General features: G+C 51.8%; 1 long non-coding RNA gene across 1 annotated transcript in view; it reads left to right on the top strand.

Annotated features, from left to right (window-relative positions):
- The window catches only part of LOC139177051 (uncharacterized), a 246873-nt gene that overhangs the window by 114301 nt on the left and 115994 nt on the right, over positions 1–16578 (top strand). The gene's annotated exons all lie outside the window — the stretch shown is intronic.

Here is a 16578-nt window from a genome sequence, read left to right as displayed (position 1 = left end):
GTCTTGCTCTTTTCAGCGTCACCTGAAGGAAATTCGCCCGTGTGGATGTGTGCAGCTGAAAATTCATTCACATTTCACTGCTGTGCAATATTCTGTCCTGTGAGCAGATTACAGTTGATTTTTTTTCAGTCACGGGGCAGTGAGGTTGTGACCACTTGTTTGCCGTTACCAATTGCCCTGCTCTTGTGGCTCAGATGGTAAAGAATCTGCCTGCAATGCAGGAGATGCTAGTTCGATCCCTGGATCGGGAAGATCCCCTGGAGAAGGGAATGGCAACCCACTCCAGTACTCATGCCTGGAGAATTGTATGGACAGAGGAGCCTGGTGGGCTACAGTCTATGGGGTTGCAGAGTCAGACACGACTGAGCAGCTTTCACTTTCACCATCCTTGGCGACTAGCTTCCTTGCACACATTTAGGGGATTTTCTCTAGGAAGTGGTCCTCAAACCAGTAGCAGCATCAGCTGCGAACTTATCAGAAATGCACGTTCCTGGGCTCCACCCCAGACCCACTGAGTCACTGTGAGTGGGAGGAGTGAGTGAGAGGATGACCCCTCCCCAAAGATCAACTCAGCCTGAAAGGATTTCTGAACCTAGCGGGTGGTGCGGTGGGGGACATTAACAGAAACTCACCCAGGTGAACAAACCAGTCAAAAACGGGCGAATGATCTGATATTTCTCCCATGAAGATTCACAAATGGCCACTGTGCACATGGAAAGATGATGAACATCATCAGTCATTAGGGAAACACAAATCAAGACCACAATGAAGTATTAATAATGCTCGATACCCCCTAGAATGGCTCAGATCAAAAAGACAGATCATAAGTGTCGCAGAAGATGGGGAGAACTTGGAGCCCTCATACACTTCTGGTAGGAGAGCGAAGTGGTACAGCCACTTTAGAAAACAGTCCGGCAGCCCCTCAAAAGCTTGAACATGGAGTCTCCCTATGACCTGACAATTCCACTCTTAAGGTACGTGCCCAGGAGAAGTGAAAACAGGTTCACACAGACATGTGTCAACAGATGTTCATGGCAGCGTTATTTAGAATCGCCAAAAGCAGAAACCACGCAGAGGTCCATCAGCCGACACACTGGATAAAAGAAACGGAATATTACTCAGTCATAACAGGAATGGAGTTGTGACACACGCTACCGTGTAGACGAATCTTGGAATCCTTATGCTGAGTGAAAGAATCCCAACACAAAAGACCGTCACACAGTGTGTGATACCATTTATATGAAATATCCAAAATAGTAAGTCCACAGAGACAGAAAGCCCATTGGTGGTTACCTGGGAACGGGAGGCAGGTAACCTCCCAACAGACCAGGACTGCTAATGAGTGTGGAATTTCTTTTTGAGGTGAGGAAAATATTCTAAAACTAATTGGAGGGGTGGTTGCAGAACTCTGTGAATATACTGAAAACCATTGAATTATACACAAGATAGATGAATTATATGGAATTATACCTTAGTAAAGACGTTCACACACACAGAGCAAGCACATGAGAAATGTTCGTGACCTGCCCTCTATCTGGGGGGCAGACTGGAGAACAGGAGAATTCTGTGGCGTGTTCAGGACACAGTCCCTGAGTCAGACACTGGACCCTAGTCCTCCCCACCGTGTAGGAGTCGTATCAACCCAGATGAGGGCCTCTGCTTCTCTGCCCTTGGTTTGTGCTCCTTTGCCAAATAGATGCTAACAGGGCCTCATTCCAAATGTGAGCACAGGTGCCACAGGGCCTTTGCACGTTCTGGGTCCGCTTCTGTGTTACCACGCACCCTCTACTGTTGCCAGCCACAGGCCAAGGGCCGCTCAGGACCCAGGGAGAGCCACACCCCAGGGGTTACAGCCTGGAAAATCCCAAGTTGGAACGGAGTGGGCGGCAAACCCTGGCCATAAGGCATTTGAAATGAGGTTGAAAGAAGGTCCAGAGCCTATGAATGGGTTTGTTCCTGATACAGACTGACTTCACACTTCAGATCAGAGACGGTGAGAGAGATCCTTCTACGCTCAGGGACAATCTCCACAGAGAAAAGTGACAAAAGACAGGGGACACTTTGCTCCGACTTCAAAAGGCTGCATCTGAGCGGGGCCTGGTGCTACCAGGGTCTCCTCCCCATCCCCCACCTCTGCTTGGAGGAAAAAAAAAAATCCTTGGACGGGATCCATCCTTAACTCACTTGCTGTGTCTGAGGTCCAGACACACGCTGTTTGGACAGCCTGTTTCGGTGGGTGGTCAGGCGGGGGCCCCGCACACAGAGTTTACAGAGGGTCCTGGCACAAATGAGCTGTTGACGACCAATTGGAAGGGCTCAGTGAAATCACAACATGTGAAATACGGAAAGGGGGTGGAACGGGGAGAAAAAAGGAAAGAAAGGCCCATTTGGAAGGGATTCAAACAAGCACAATAAGGCAAGGCCCAGGAGTCTGGCCATCAGACACATGTGCCCCCCGCGAGAACCGGCCCCCCTCTTCCTGCCCCGCCAACACACACCGCCTTTTAAGAAAATTTCATAGATTTAAATAGTTTTTCTGCATCAAATACAAGAAACAGACCGACATTTTCTCATCCCCTGTTATGTGGCAGGCTAATATTTGGCCATTTACGCTCCATTGGAGACCATTTCTGGGAGAACGCGGCCCTCTCCAGGTTGGTGGCCGCCCGCCCGGCCACCCGCACCCACCTTGACCGCCGGTGCTGGGCTGAGGTCTGAGCAAGGGGGCTGCCCCTCCACTGGTTTGGGGCACAAAGGACTGAAAGAGGGGTCAGCTTCCGACCTGTCAAATTGAGGCACACGGGGCAGCCTCGATGGGAGGGAGCGGGGAGATGTGGGAAGGTCCCCTCTGTGGACCCAAGTGCCGAGCAGCCATCAGGGTGGGCAGCTGATCTGAGCGTAAACTCTAGAATTTGCCCACAGTGGCCTCAGGCTCCTCTTGTTTCAAGAGCTGGAGCGTCATGGGCGATCTGGAGACCCCAGGACTGCCTCCCCTGAAGTCCCCTGGTGCCATGCCCTGCTGTTCTTGTAAGGGTTTTTGCTCTTTGCTCTTTATTCTTAGTTTCTCCTGGATCCAAAAACAACCTACTGCTTCGTTTTGCACTCTTAAAGAAGTTTTAAAAGCATCTTTATTGACGTCTCCTTCTGAAATGTTTCAGTGTTGCTCCACATCCGTTTTCAAAGTTTGTGGATGTGGGTACACAGCGTCCCTCAGACGGATGCCTCTGCCTTCCCCGCTGTGAGCAGGGCACACGCCACCCACTCTGCTCTTATGAAAGCGGCCGCAATTTCTGGGATGGGTCTTCCATCCACACCAATGAATACAGGCAGGCGTTTGCAAGAATTTCCCCAGAATATGGGATCCGTGCATCGTGGGGCTGCTTATCTTCAATTTCACCAGTGATTGCCAAATGCCGTCTAACGCAAGTGCCCTGAACTGTGTTCTGACCACAGCAGACGCCCTGCCGGCCACTCTGCTCGGTGTCCTGATGAAACCTAGGCTCCACACGCCTCTAGGCTGAAGCGTTGTCGTGCTGTTCATGTTTTCCCAGCTACTGGTGGCGATCTGTGCATGTTTTGTTTCATCTTCTCTAAACCACCTGCTCACGTTGTTGTTGCATGCTCTTCTCTTGGGTTGTCTTTTACTATTTATAGATATGTTTGTAAATAGTTCACCAGTTGGATAATTACAATACTGACAAACCCTAGTGCCTATGGTACGTGGAGTGCTGTTGTAAGTACACCTGAGATGTCATTACTCATAACCCATGACAATTTATAGATGAGGAAGTGGACGGGGTGTAGCCAACTGGGAGGTGAACCACTAGTCACCTAGAGTCCTTACTTCCGGTCTGTGGCTTCCCCCGACCACTTGAGGAGAATCTGGGTTTTAATTTTAATATGAGCAGATATGCTGAACTCCGTTGAGGTCTGTGGTATTTGTGTATCATTTGTGAAAGCTGTCCTGTCTCCAAGGCCACAAAGATATCCCCCAATAGTTCCTGCTTAGAGTGGGAACATTTGCCTTCCACATTTAGATGTATGTCTAATTTTGTTTTCATAGACAGATAATTCTATTTATTTTATATTTATTTATATTTAATTTAAAATTTTTATTTATTTTATATTACTCTATGTTTATTTACTATTCTATTTTTAATCTTATTCATTTATGTCATATTTTGTTTTTAGGTTTGTTTTTTTTTTAGTTTAGCTTTATTTTTTATTAGTTTTGATTTCTTAAATAAACACCTACCCTGACTTTGTGGACCCATTCATCAAATTTTATGACTTGATAAGCCAGATGCCCGATACACTAGGACTCTGCTGAAGGGCTTGGAGGTGGTGTGGGAATGGCTGGAACAGTCATTAGACAGTGTTCTGGTCATAAAAACATTGAGAACCCTTGATCTGCAACCAAAGTTTATTGCCTTTGGGATTATCTGGAGGAAAGAAGGTTACAATCGCACAACATTTTTTAGGTGTCCTCTGGCCCTGTTTATAGATCAATCCTGCATCCACTTGGCAACTGCCTGGGTCTGTGGGACACCCGGGTCTGCAGGCCCAGGGTCTCCAACATAGAACTCAGGCTGTGCAGGAGGGAGCCGTGTCAAGAACCACTGGGTTACTCCCACTCACCCTTCATCCCCCCTCTGCCTAGAAGCAGCCTTTGCCCAGGGACCCCCGCTGGAATGCAGAGGCAAAGTGGATTCCAAAGCTGGTACTCCCTCTCTGCTCCAGAACTTCTCAGCATGACATGTCCCCACCCTGGGGACAAGCGAATGATTCATGAGGTGTGTAGACAGCACCTGATTGTCTCCATAGTTACCTATTTATTTCAGCCTGAACTGGGGAAAGTATACTCACACTTCAGTTCATCACACAGCTTAGGTGAAGCTGGCAGGCGGGTGTGGTCCGTTCCATGCATGTGCATGGAGCCACCCTCCTGGGTCAAAGCCCAGGCTGGCTGTGTGGTCTCAGACCCTGGGCCGCTTCCTTGCCCCCGCCCCCAGCGTGACACGGGACCGTCCGGCCTCCATCTCAGCTGGCTGCTGCAGACTTTAAATGCCGAGAGCTGAAGAATGTCAGGAGCTGTGCGTGGTACCAAGCGGGCGTGCAGTTACGTGTGAAGCGTCGGTGAAGATGTCTAAAGTGACCGCTTAAAGACACCGCTGTCTGAAACACTTTAAATAAGATATTTTAAGTATTTTCTCTTTAGGGGAAACGGCACTAGCTTTCTGTGGATGAGGAGATGACGGCCCTGTCATACCCTCCATCCCCCGTGACGCTCGGTGCTCTCAAAGCAGGGTTGTCCTGTCCTGGTTAGGCTTGAGTTCCAGGGGGAGCTCTCGGGGCGCCCAATGCCTGGGCCCCCCGCCTCAGACCACTCAAAGCAGGGTGCGGCCTGGGCATCAGGAAGCTGCAGATCCCCCAAGACGGCAACTCACAGCACATCTGAGAATCACTGTGTCTGAGCACCTGCCCTCCCTGGGTCAGGAGGACCTGGGGGCCCAGGTAGCCAAGTGCAGCGTGGTGGGGAGGGCAAGGACGTCTTGTCGGGGGTGACTGTCACTGCAGATAAGACAGTGGGCCATCCTGAGCAGTAGGGTTAGAGGGCCGGCACCTCTGCAGTGGGGGAAGGGGGCACTCTGGGAGCCCAGAGGCCGTGGTGGACTCTGCACCAGCCTGAGGGGAGACCGGGAGCCATATATTTAAATTGAGGTAAAGTTTACAGAACCTAAAGTTAATCATTTAAAAATGAACGATTCAGTGGCCTTTAGTGCATTCATGACTCTGTGTGACCATCCCCTCCATCTCATTCCAGAACCTTTTCTCACCCCAAAAGGACACCTTAGCAGCCCATCCCATGCCTTTCTGCTCCGCCCCCAGCCCCTGGCAGCGGGTAATCTAGCCTCCATGGATTTATGTATTCTGGATATTTCACATAAATGAAGTCACATGATACCAGTCTCCTTCATCTGGCTTTGCTCACCCAACATACTGCTTTCAAGGTTCTCGTGCCGGGGCATGTGTCAGCCCTTCATTCCTCTTTATGGCTGAGTGGCCTCCCACCTCGTGGATGGACCACATTTTGTCTGTCGATCCAGAGGATGGATGGTTGGGTGGGTTCCACCTCTCGGCTCTTGTGAATGGTGTGCTCCTGTGAACACGTGTGTACAGGTTCTGTGCAGACCTGTATTCACACTTCTCTTGGGCAGACGCTAGGAGTGGAATTGCCAGGTCACGTGGTCAGTCTAGGTTTACCCTTTTGAGGCCCACACACCACTCCCCAGCCATCTGGAAGAGTGGTAGGTGGGTGGCCATGTCCTTGCTTCCTTCTGGTGGAGGTGTCTGGGCAGGAAAATGGGGCCATCAGAATTCCCTCCCGGGAGCATCTTTGGAGAAGACAGCTGAGCCTAGAGCCTCCAACCCCCTGTGACTGAGAGAACTGGGGGAGCTCCCCCTCCCACTCACCGCCCTCTCCCCATCAGTTCTTTCAGAGGACCTCGGTGAGGCTGCTTCTCATTACAGACGCTGTGCTGGGTGCAGCACGGGACCCTCTGAGGGAAAAATCCTACTAATCAAGGTGCTGAGGGGTGTGCAGAGCACCAGGGAGTGAGCAGGCACAGCTGGGTTGCCCGGGGAAGGCTGGAGCGCTGGTGGCTGGGGGAGCATCCCAGGAAGGCTTCCTGGAGGAAGGGGCTGTCCTCTGCCCTCTCCCTCCCCACTCCCAACACCCAGCACCAGCCTGGCATCTAGTCTTCCCAACTCTCCTCCACACACACATAAAGGCCTTTCTATCTCTTTTGTGTGGACTGGACTAGATCACCTATGAGCCTGAGCATCTTTCTTCTCTTCCTCAAGAGAATGTGGAAATCCCTCCAGCCAGATACACATCTAAGTATCCAAACCAGCATTATCCAAACCCAAGTGGGGGGATGGAGGAGGGGACGGGGAGGAAGAGGGAGAAGAAGGCAGACAGGGTCAGGGAGAAGCTGGTTTGAGCGCCGAGGAGGCCACCCTAGTATCTCTAGTCTTTGTCTCAAACACCAGCTTTAATTACACATAGGGGCCAGCAAAGAAAAATATGAACCCCACAGGGGTCATGACCTCAGAGTATGTCCTTAAAGATACAGAGGGGCTTCCCAGTTTGCTGCTCCTGGAAGGGCAGTATTTTTATGCTCTCCCTTCACTAAAATCTGGTGATGGCTGTCAGCCAAAAAAGCCATGCCACCTTGACCCTTTGCTTTGAACATTAAAACAGGTTCCTGGCTGGAGTTTGTGGTTAGAGAGGAGATGCTCACCCCCTGTGAGTGGTCCAGCTTCCTCGCCGCCATCACCCTAGATGCCCCTTCTGTTCAGAGAAGAACTGAAGAGTCTCCTTTAAAAGGACAGAGGCAGAGAGGTGAGCAGGCAGAGCAAAGCGTACTGGCACTTTCCAACATTTAAAATGAGGGTGTTGTGTATTTTCTTATCAGGAAACACGGGCCAGGTTAGGAGTCTCACTCCCCGATGGGTGGTTTCCTTGGCAACAAAACTGTCCGTGACCGCCAGGCAGCTGAGCAACTTCATCAGGTCCCCACATTGTTTGCGCCTCTTTAATCAACCAAACTTTTTTCTTTTTTTAAATTTCAACCATTTTTTAATGGAAAATATTTTCCAAAACGACTTGCACATTTCTCAGAGGGTTTAGACATATTTTGAATTTCTCGGGATGCCTGGGGGCTGCTGCTATGAGCCTGGACCACTGGGCTGGGCTTCATTTATTTTACCCTCCTATGCCAGGGAGGCTGGGGTCACTGGGGATTCACGGGGAGATGAAACAGACGCGCTCCCCGCCCACTGGGCACCGACCTTCTCCACGAGAGGACCAGCGAGAAGCACAAATCACGCAACGCTGGTGTCGGGAGGCACTGAGTGCTCTGAAACCAGAGAAGATACACGTGCTGAGAGGTGGGCCCCATTCCTCAGAGATACGGGGCATTTGCCTCTGTGCTCAGCTGTCCCCGCCGTCTAGTCCTTGCATGATCATGGCGATGGTGGTCTGTCTGACTCTTTGTGACCCCATGGACTGTAGCCCCCCAGGCTCCTCTGTCATAGGATTTTCCAGGCAAGAATACTGGAGTGGGTGACCATTTCCATCTCTAGGGATCTTCCCCACCCAGGAATTGAACCCTCATCTCCTGAATTCCTGGAGGTCTCCTGTCTACAATGCAATGCATGATCACGTTGATTATTCGTTTATGCTATCTTTCTCCTACTGCTTTTGTCCTCGAATGGGAATTTCTGAACAAGCCAGAGAAACGGCAGGAAGTCTGGTTCACTAAAGCGCTCCCCCAGGCCGCTCCCCCTTCACTGGTCACAGGCCTCGGACCCCCTTTGCTTATCTGGCTGCCACGTCAGTGAGCATTAGAACTGAAAGGGGAGAGGACCCCCGAGTGGGAAGTAGCCAGTGCTAAAAGACGGCAGCTGCACTCTTAACCCATCACGATGGCTCCAAAGTTCTTAAATTCACCTTCAGATACTTGCCTGAATTCGGAGGCAAACCTCCTGGCTGTTAAGGCTGTTTCTGCTGTGATCTCAGTCAGGTCTTGCTGGATTAACCAGGAACCATAAGAACTAGAAGAACGGTGGTGAGAGAGGAGTGCTTTCATGGCAAAAGCAACACAGTCCCTGAGGATCTGCCCCACCCATGCTGGAACCACTGTCCCCACGGGGACAGGGCGGCCCTGTGACCACAGGGCCTGAGGCCCCACTGTGTGCTGGGCACTGGAGGCAGCTATCCTGCCACAAGCAGGGGGCCTCTCGCCCGTGCCTGGAGCAGGGCAGCCTGGGAGGAGAGGCCAGTGGGTCTCCAGATCTGTGTGGACCAGCTATTAACCTGGCCTTCCATCTGCATGTTTCTGTCTCTGTGTGCAAGTGCGTGCTCAGTCATGTCCGACTGTTGGTGATCCCATGGACTGTAGCCTGCCAGGCTGCACTATCCACGGATCTCTCCAGGCAAGAATACTGGAGTGGGTTGCCATGCCCTTCTCCAGGGGGTCTTTTCAACCCAGGGATCAAACCCGAAGTCTCTTGCATCTCCTGCATTGGCAGGTGAATTCTTTATCACTGCACCACCTGGACTTTCCTGGTTTTCTAAAGTGGAAGTTAAAATAGCCTTTGTTTCATCAAAACGTTGAAAGGAGTGAATGAGTTCATCCGTGTGAAATACTTGGGGGAATACAGTAACAGATGACTGTTACTCCCATTGTCACCGTTATGCTCAGCTGGGGAGGTTTGTGATCTAGCATATGGTTACAACTCTAAGGGCCTGCAGCACAAGGCTCCATACAGTCCTGGGGTATCAAGAAATATCCACAACGAATAAATCTCCAACGGGTGTCATTCTGCCACCCCTCAGAATCCCCTGGTGACCTTGAAAACTCCCGATCCTCCGGGTAAATGTTGATTGTTGTTATTCAGTGGCTAAGTCATGTCTGACTCTCTATAACTCCATGGACTGCAGCACGCCAGGCTTCCCTGTCCATCACCATCTCCTGGAGTTTGCTCAAAATCATGTCCATTGAGTCAGTGATGACATCCAACCATCTCATCTTCTGTCGCCCCCTTCTCCTCCTGCCTTCAATCTTTCCCAGCATCAGGGTCTTTTCCAATGAGTCAATTATTTGCAACAGGTGGCCAAAGTATTGGAGTTTCAGCTTCAGCATCAGTCCTTCCAATGAATATTCAGGACTGATTTCCTTTAGGATGGATTGGTTGGATCTCCTTGCAGTCCAAGGCATTCTCAAGAGTCTTCTCCAACTCCATAGTTCAAAAGCATCAATTCTTTGGCACTCAGCCTTCTTTATGGTCCAACTCTCACATGACTACTGGAAAAACCATAGCTTTGACTATACAGACCTTTGTTGGCAAAGTGACGTCTCTGCTTTCTAACATGCTGTCTAGGTTTGTCATAGCTTTTCTTCCAAGGATCAAGCATCTTATAATTTCATGGCTGCAGTCACCGTCTGCAGTGATTAATGTTAAATATTCACCAGAATCTCACTTCACCAGAATCTCAGGGGTGGGATCCAGACAGCAGGAGATGGCACAGCTCGCAGGACATCTCATCATGCAGCCGAGAGGGGTCTCGTATTGACCTGAAGCCCAGGTTCTCAGTGAGGGTCCCCAAGCTCGTAGCACTTCACCTGGGAGCTTGCTGGGAATGCAGCTTCTTTGGCCCCCACAGGCCTCCTGAATTAGACATGCTGGGAGTGGGGGTCCTTCAGAATGTGGATTATTGATGAGAACACGGTGATCCCCTCCGCCTCAGAAGCTCCTGGGTCACGGGAATTGCAGAGGGAGGTTCCCTCAGGGCTGTGGGCCTCACCAGCCCCTGAGGCAGCGGCTTCTCCTCCTACCCCTCCATATCTCTTGTTCCCCAGTCCCCAGCCCCAGGCACCTTTCCCCGACACTCCCCCGCACCCCAAGCCCGCAGCCTCTTCACAGCTCACCAGGAAGCGGCCTATCATGGCCATTTTTCTCCTGTCTGGGCTCTGCCATGTGGCTGATACAGGCGGCCTCCGCTTGTGGAGTCTCCACAGCTAATTAGATCCAGATGCGGCCTCATTAGGCCGGCGGAGGCAGCAGGGCCTGGGCCCGGGGGCACTCCCCACTGTCCGGAGGCACGTCTGTCGGGGAGAGGGGCCCGAGGCCTCCCAGTCCCCGAGGCTGGAGGATGCGGGCAGACAGGAGCACCTGCTGAGGAGGAGGGCACAGGTGTGCAGGGCTGTCGTGGGGCCGGTGGGGGCACCTTCTTGGGAAGAGGTCTTCCCACCAGCCCTTCCTCCAAGCCCATTGACCCAACTGTCCCTGCAGTCACCAGGGGGACTGTCCCACAGGTCCCCAGAGGGCGTTAGGCCGAGAGGCTCCTCTGCTGGACTTGAAAGCCAGACTTGGACCTGCAAAGGTCGTGTTCCCTCCTGCAGGCCTTGTCAGAAATGAGAGGGTGTGTGTTTTTCTCTACCTTAGAACCTTCTAGATTAGTTGTTCTCAAACTGTATTACTATCAAAATCACCTGGAGAGAAGGTGTGCTCATACACACATTGCCAGACCCCATGCCCAGCATCTCTGACGCAGGACTCGGCTGGGAACCACCAGCTACGTTTCCAGCAGGTTCCCAGGTGCTGCTGATATTGCTGGTGCAGTGACCTCACTGAGACTCTGATCTGTGTTAACACAGGGTCTCCAAGTCGGCTGACATAGAAATCCCCTGGGAAGGCTTCAGTATCTCACAACCGTCCACCCTCTATCCCGGAAAGTAGGACAGGGTGGATAGTGGGGTGCCTCACTGATCCCTCCCCTCAGAGGGGAGGCAGATGAGCAGCACTGAGGACAGAGGGAAACCCAATGCTCAGCAGCCTCCTGAGATGCCCTGGGATGCTCTGGGTGGGCCTTAGAAACCCCATTTTGCAGATGAAAACACTGAGGCTCAGCAAGTTCCAGGACTCACTTGGGGTCTCTGCTAGTCAGGCACTGCCTGATACCAAATTGATGCTGTTTCCATGAAGCCCTGTGGCCTCTCTCAGGGGTTAGGGTGAGGGGTATATTTACCCCAAAAAAACATTTCCGCAATATACTTGGTCACAAAATGTTCATAACAGCCTTAATCCTAAGAGCCCCAGACTGGAGACAACCCAGTGTCCATCTGCAGGTGAGAGGGGACCACATGTGGTTCTTTATGGCATGAAGAACTGCTCAGCAGTCACGTGGATGAAGTGCGCGCACACAGATACACACACACCGACACACACACTCACACACACACACACACACACACACACACACCTGTGGGTGAATCCCCACACACCACCCAGCAGAAGAACCCAGAAAGGAAGGGGCACTTTCATAGCAGCAAAGCCACTCTGAAGTGACTGAAGGCAGACCATGGCCACCCAAGGCCAGCAGGTGGAGAGAGTGGATGGTAGGGAGCTGGAGCACTTTCTAGGAGGGTGATGCTCCATATCTTATGGGGGTGGTTACAGGAGTGTGTTGTTTTTCTAGTCACTAAGTCGTGTCCAACTGTTGCGTCCCCATGGACTGTAGCTCACCAGGCTCCTCTGTCCACAGGATTTCCAGGCAAGAATACTGGAGTGGGTAGCCATTTCCTTCTCCAGGGGATCTTCCAGGCCCAGGGATCAAACCCACGTCACTTGCATTGCAAGCAGATTCTTTACCGGTGAGCCATCTAGAGAGCCCACAGGGGCTTGTACCTGTATCAAAATTCATCAGGCTGCACGCTTGTTCAGCTTGAGTCTTGAACGACACAGGCTGGAGACCCTCCACATAGTCAGAATCTAAAGTATAACTTCCAGTTGTTCCCCCGTATCCATGGCCCCACTGTATCCAAAACTCGGCATCTGCAGATTCAACCAGCCCAGTTTGCAGGGCTGTGGTGTTCACTGTGGAAATGACCCGTGTCTCAGTGGACACTTGAAGCTGAACGTGTGAATGTGCAGGCAGCTACCCAGCTTCACGGACACTCGTTCGAGTTCTCTACCCCACACCCTGGGAGTTCCCTGGTAGACTTTTTGTCCCTCGTGGCCAATGCCACACCTTACACACAGCAGGCTTTGAGTAAAGACCAGTAGGATAAGATGGTCTGGATAAGATTTAGTGGATAAGATGGAGTCCCAAAGAGGTTAAAATTTCCTGGAAGTCGGCAAACCAGTAGATGGAAGGGATGGGGTTTGAACCCAGGAAGCCTGGCATCAGTGACCCTGATCTTCACAGTCACATGATTCTGCCTCTAGCTAGCCTTCTGACCAGCCATCTGTCCATCAGGTGTCCTTCCATCCAGCCTGCTGCCTCCCTTCCATCCACTCACCCAACCCTCCAGCCATCTGTCCACTCAACCATCCTTCCATTCAAACATCCACCCACTGAGCCATTCAACCAGCTCAACCAGCCAGCCATCACCCATCCAAACAGAGAGTACTTGTTGGGCACCAGCTGTGTGCCAGAGAGCAAGCAACACAAAGTCCTCACTCTCCCGGAAGCTCCAGTCCACAAGAGGACACCAACATGAAAGAAGACCGTGGAGGGTTGGGGAGTGGTGAGCCAGAGTGGGCGGGGACACAGATGCTGGGCAGTGAGTGGAACTGACCCCACCTGGAGGGAGCTGTCCTTGCACATGGAAGCCAGAGCTTGGGCTGGAGGGCCTGAGAGTTTGCTCTGAAGTCCTGCCCCACGGGGGCTGCCCCAGGAGCAACATTGTGCAATCACGCAGCTTGTCCACAAACCTTTCTTTCTGTTTGGAAACATCCACACCCACACCAGGGGCTGTCACGCCATGCTCTGAATGTCAGAGCCTCCCACTCACTGAGGCTTCCTGGGCTGTGGAACTCTCCCCCTCCTGGCTGACTTGTCCCGGGCTCCAGACCTCAAGCCCCTCCCTGTGCTGATGACAACCGGTGTCAGTGACTTGTTCAGATAACTCCCCGTTCTGCTAATATGCTAGTGACCATCACCCCATTAGAGTAGCAGCAGGTTACAACCCAGGAAGAGGGCCTTGCTTCGGAAGGGCTCGATGGGGGTGTATCATTTCAGGCACCAGACTGGACAGTCACCCCTGTTCCAGGGACCAGCCTCTCCATGTCCTTCCAGGAACTATCCTTCTCATGCTCACTCTACGGTACTCGGGTGGTAGACGACACCCATCCCTGCCCCCATTTGAGGGGCAAACACAGGACCCGGACAACCCAAGTCACAGTGATTGGCTGAAGATGTCACATGACCAGCCAGTAAGCATCAACCCCAGGGTGTTGCCAGGACAACAGAATGGAGAACGATCTCCGTGTTTATATCACTAAACTGGCAGAGTGTAATCGGAGCTGCAGGAGACCAGGAAATTAGCTCTGTAAATGAAAACAGGCTAGAGCAAAGGAGAACCTGGAGGACAGAACAAGGCAGACGACCACAGCATTCAAGTGCCTGGATCCAGCTGTGCCTGAACCCCAGGGACTGGGTCCTTGTATCATGCGATGAGCCCTACAGACTTTTTTGTTTTAAACTGAAATGTGAAGTGAGTCTGTCACTTAAAACTGAGAAAGGCTTGACACAGGAAGAGTCACATGGGAGCACACAGGGTCAGCCCCGTAGAAACACAGCAGGCAGAGTCCGGACACCCCTCCCTTTGAGAGCCTTCCCCAGCTCCACCCTCTTCTCTCCGGGGTGCATGCAAACTGCCTCCAGGAAGGCCTGGAGGCACCACTCCAGAGCCAGGCGTTTTGCCTCTGCCAGGCCCTGCATCCTCATCTGTCAAGGCTGGGTGAGGGCAGCAACCTTGCCCCCGGGCCCTGCCCCGCTCTGGCCACTGCAGTGACTCTGCGGGTCTCTCTTTAGGCCTCTCACCTTCTCAGTGAAGCTGGGTGTGTGTCATTATCATTTGAAACGAGTGAAATTAGGCAGTGGGTACACACAGATCAGCTTCCTCTTCCAACGTCAAGGAGAGGAGGGGCAGGGGCTGGGAGAGGGAGACCCTGGAAGGACAAGACTAAAGTGTTAAAGGTGAATTATTTCTGAGTGATAGGGTTTCAGATGATTTTAATTCCTAATATCTTTTTAAAAGGTATTTGTTTATTTTTGGCTGTGCTGGGTCTCTGTTGCTGTGAGGGCTTTTCTCTAGTTGCGCCGAGCAGGGGCTACACTCTAGTTGGTGTGCACAGGCTTCTCATGGCAGAAGCGTCTCTTGTTGCGGAGCACCGGCTCTAGGCGCGCAGACTTCAGTAGCTGCGGCTCCCGGGCTCCAGAGCACAGGCTCAGTAGTTGGGCGCACGGACTTAGTTGCTCTGTGACGCGTGAGATCTTCCTAGACCAAGGGTTGAACCCTGTCTCCTGCAGTGGCAGGTGGATCCTTTACAACTGAGCCACCAGGGAAGCCCCTTCTTATGCCTTTTTGTTTAGCATTCTCTTTAGGGATATCACAAAGGTGTATCCCTCTTCTAATCAGAGCTAAAATAAATTTCATTTTAAAGGAATTAAACCCAGAAATATCCTAGACTTCAAAGTTGGCAGGAGGGAAGAAGTTGGCCGCTGACATAATAGAACCAAGGTGGAGGGGATTTTCCTCGAGAGGAACACTTAATTGTTGGCGTTCTCGTTGTCCTTTGGAATTTTGTTCTGCTGTACTTGATCTAAAATGTCAGTAAACAGGAGGTTTTCTTGCTAAGACTGTAAAGAAAGTAGGCTGCTAAAGCCCAGTGCAGCCTGGGTAACAGAAATAGACAAGCCCCCTCTACCTGCACACCCCAAATAAGATGGTCAGAGTTTTCCAGTGATAAGCTCTTCTGGTATGGAAGGAAAGTGTATGTTAGCCGCTCAATCATGTCCAACTCTTTGCAACCCCATGAATTGGGGCCTGCCAGGCTCCTGTCCGTGGGATTTTTCCAGGCAAGAATGCTGGAGTGGATAGCCACTCCCTTCTCCAGTGGATCTTCCCAACCCAGGGATTGAACCCACATCTCCCGCATGGGCAGGCAGATTCTTTACCCCTAAGCTGCCAGGGAAGCCTTCCGACCAGCTGGGAAGCTGCCAAACAACTGAGTCTGGTCCCTCACCCCCACCTTCAAGCCCTTGTACCAGGGACCCTGTCCTGGGGGAAGGCTGCTGTGTGTGGGTCCCCCTCTATCCTCACCTAGAAGGCTACCCACGTTCCAGGATGGCTGTGGGAACCCAAGGTGGGCAGAGATCCTCCTGGTGGGAGTGTGCCCTCCAGAGGAGGCAGGGGAGGGGCTGGCGAGGTCCAGAGCCCACCCCGAGGCCACACGTGATTGCCAGGCTATTTTTAACTGATACCAATCTGCACCAGGGCCTCGGCCTGGCAGGCCCCTCCTCCCGGGGGGCACTTCTGCAGGCCAGGGATGGGGATACCACTCTGGCCCAATCACAGTTTCTGGGATTGAGTCGTCTTTCTCTAAATAAGTAAATTAGCTCTAATACCCTTATTTGCTATCAACCTTATAAACCTAACGCAAACCAGATGGGCCTCGCTTCCCGAGCCCCCACGCCGTGTGGCCCAGCCTCCTCGGGTCTGCCCGTGGCTAACCGGCTTCCTTGGCCCCCACACCCCTCCCTCCTCGTTCCCACGTTAACAGCCCCTCCCCAAGGAAAAAACTTTTGGATTACTGCCCGTGTGAGAGGCTTCCTGGGTCCTCCCAGACCCCCCTGGGAAGCAGGCACAGGAACCAGAGATGACTCATTTTCAGGGTCAGCCCAGCGGCACCTTCTGTTCTCCTATCTCATACTTTATTATTTTGTAGTAAAAACGCATTGACGATTTTTCTTCCTTATTGCCAAAGAAGTGCTTTCATTTTTGAAAGAGGCGCAAAAAGAAAAAAATCCAAAATCGCCTCTAATCTCTCCAAAGAGATAGTTAACATTCTGGGAGACAGCCATGAACGTCTGGAGACGTTCATCCAGAGCAGAGGTTGACGCTTTTTTTTTTTCTATAAGAGGCCAGATAGTGAATATCCAGGGCTTTGTGGCTCTTTCTGGCTTCCCAGATAGCTCAGTTGGTGTGGCTCTTACTGTCCCTG

Source organism: Bos indicus, chromosome 18 (assembly GCF_029378745.1).
Source record: "Bos indicus isolate NIAB-ARS_2022 breed Sahiwal x Tharparkar chromosome 18, NIAB-ARS_B.indTharparkar_mat_pri_1.0, whole genome shotgun sequence".
Taxonomy (NCBI): Eukaryota; Metazoa; Chordata; class Mammalia; order Artiodactyla; family Bovidae; genus Bos; species Bos indicus.
Note: the sequence above shows the minus strand (reverse complement) of the source record. Positions and strands in the feature narration are given on the sequence as shown.